Source organism: Eretmochelys imbricata, chromosome 5, assembly GCF_965152235.1.
Source record: "Eretmochelys imbricata isolate rEreImb1 chromosome 5, rEreImb1.hap1, whole genome shotgun sequence".
In the NCBI taxonomy this organism is placed as follows: domain Eukaryota; kingdom Metazoa; phylum Chordata; order Testudines; family Cheloniidae; genus Eretmochelys; species Eretmochelys imbricata.
Window position 1 is genome coordinate 112,789,131 of NC_135576.1, and position 2,761 is coordinate 112,791,891.

General features: G+C 41.9%; 1 pseudogene; it reads right to left on the reverse strand.

Annotated features, from left to right (window-relative positions):
• Positions 1-1,235: 1,235 nt before the first annotated feature.
• On the reverse strand, positions 1,236-2,468 carry LOC144265398 (interferon beta pseudogene; annotated as a pseudogene).
• Positions 2,469-2,761: the final 293 nt, after the last annotated feature.

Sequence of the window (2,761 nt, forward strand, 5' to 3'; positions counted from 1 at the left end):
AAGACAGCCTGAAGTCTTCCCCTTAGAATGCCTGTGTCTCCATCATCCCTTTCATTTCATCACAATGAGCTACTGCTCCAAACACTTGCAACTACAAATGTTGTGGGTGAAAATGATCTGTTAACGGGCAGAAACACAACAGCTGCAGAGTTGAGGTTGTGGTGTGTGGTCTGTTGGAGTGGTAAAACTAGTTACCCTAGCTATTTTTCTTATGGAGTCACTGCTGAATCAGGGTTTATGTTCACAATGTACTTGAGCATGTTGTCAAGTTTAACTACTTATGTCAAAGGAAAGCTCGTGTACTTAAAGTTAGGCAAATGTTTACAAGTCCTTTGCTGAACTGAATCTTAAGGGAAAACAAGAGAAGATTTTTATTGGATCTCTGTTTTTTAAAAAAAATCTAATTAGTACAAATCACTACTGCTGTAGGTTGCTATTTTGTAGAAATAAATATTTATTTATAAATATTATAAAACCTCTGAAAAAATAAATAAAAGCAGTATGTTAATATTGTGAATAAATATAAATGGATCAACATAAAGACACTTTTACAAATCCAGTAAAATGATCTGAAAATCTTTTCACAGTGCAGGAAAAGAATATATATTTGGACTAGTTTAAAATTTCAGAGTGCCTAATTTAAAGAGCCTGGGGCTCCAGCCGATGCAGGGACCCCAGGCCCTTTAAATCTCCACTAGAGCCCCAAGCCCCGGGGTAGTGGAGGCAGCCGAGAGCCCCTGGGGCTCTGTCATCGATTTAAAGGGCCCGGGGCTCCACTGCGGTAGCGGCGGATGGAGCCCCAGGCCCTTTAAATCACCCCGAGCTCCGGCACACCCAGCCGCCTCTGCAGCTGGTAGCCCGGGATTTAAAGGCTGGGCCTCTTCCGGTTGAGGCCATGCCTCTTCTGGTTGAGGCCCTACCCCCTGCTCAGGACTGTGGCATACTGGTAAGTCCTTTAAGTTACTTTCATCCCTGGATGTAGAAAATCTGTTGGAGGATCACCTGGATGGCCACTTTGGCAGTCTCTTTCTGGGTTTCTCTGGGCTATTTTCAGCAAAATCTTCTGTTTAACATTTTCTCATGTGAATAAATCAGTCTGGTAATGGCAAGGAGGACATAAATAGTGCAGTTGAAGTTTGGCAGTTTGCTTAATTCAAGATGGACTGATAGGAGTCTCGAAAGCTGCTGATTCGAGAATCAGTTTAGAGACGAAGGACTCCAGTGGAGGTGCAGTTTCATTCAGCTGTTTTCAGAGCATCATTACTGGAAGCATCACGTGCTGGAATGAAAAAGGGGACTGGTTCAAACATGGAGAGATTCAAATGCCAAATAGAGGCCATCTTTTTCTAACCAGATGTCAAATCCTAAATCCTGAGCCTTAGTACACTTGTCATCTTGTCACAATTTGTCGTTACTAAAGCTGTTGAAGTTAGGGGTAAACAAAAGAAAGAAATGCAGAATCAGAACCCTCTGCCTTCCCTATGTGCAAAATGAGCTGATGGGATAGAAGAGTGTGAACACAGACCCCCCGTTTTCTGGTGTCCTAACTGGAACGTTGTCTAACGAGGCAGTTGTTGAAAGGGGTCTTCTCACTGTTCTTTTCTATTTGGCATAGTTAGTTATCACGTTTCAATATTTTGTCTTTAGTTAGCAGTTATGATATATTGGTATATTTTTCATATAGAATATTGTGTGTGGTAGAGAAGCACTAAATTATATGCTACTCTGAAAAGATTTGAGCATGCGTTTGAAATAGCTGTATGCATAAAATTACTATGGGAGAAAGATTGGGCCCGACGTATTAGGAGTTATAACCCTATCACCCATCTTTCACCAGCTGTTTTATTCAAATAATATTATTTGAGTTTTTCTAGGAAAAAAGAAAAGATGGTACCTTCATTTTCAAGTCTCTTGGTGAGTTTGTCGAGCATGAGGAAACATCTGGATATTTCCACACGGATGATCTCCCAGGCACACCGGCTGTATTGCTTTTCTTTCAGGAAATCCTCTATTGTCTGGAAGTATCTCTTCAGTTTGAGGCTGGTGAGCAGGAGATTCTCATTTCCTGGGTAGGTTACCTCCTTTTCCATCTCAGCACTCAAACACATCTCCAGCTTCTCAATCTGCTGGTGAAGTCCATTTTGGAATTCCTTTATGGAAGTCCCATTCCAGGCAGCTTGGGTGAGATTGTTGTTAAAGATATGGAAGAGCTCTTGGAGGATCTGCTGGATGGCTACCATGGCATTCTCTTGGTGGGAGAGTTGGAGCTTGAGGATATCTCTGGGCTTGAAAGCTATCCCTTCATTTAGACATTGGAAGGGAAAGTTGCCACCCATTTTCTCCAGACGCTCAAAACTCTCGCTGTTCATTCTGATTTGTAGAACATGCAGCCTGTTACAGTCCAGACATGAGATTTCACTGGAGAAGAGCAGCACGAGGCAAAATTGCAGCAAACTCCTGCTGATCATGATGATGTCTTAGATTCCCTGTGTTTGTGTAGAACTTGAGCAACTGGTGCCTGTTCAAGGTCTTCTGTAAACTTTTGTGTTTTCGACCCCGTCTCTGAATTTAAGCATTCTGTCGGAAAAGATTTTTCTTTCATCACTTTCTACTTTTCAAGGTTTTTTCTGCTTGAGGTTTTTACTTTTGGTTTCCTTCTTTTTAGTTCGTGGAAGTGAACAAGTCATTCGAAGAACCAAATCCCAGTTGGTAACTACTTTAATATTACTGAACCCCAACATTTCTTTCCGTCGGTCCCCCC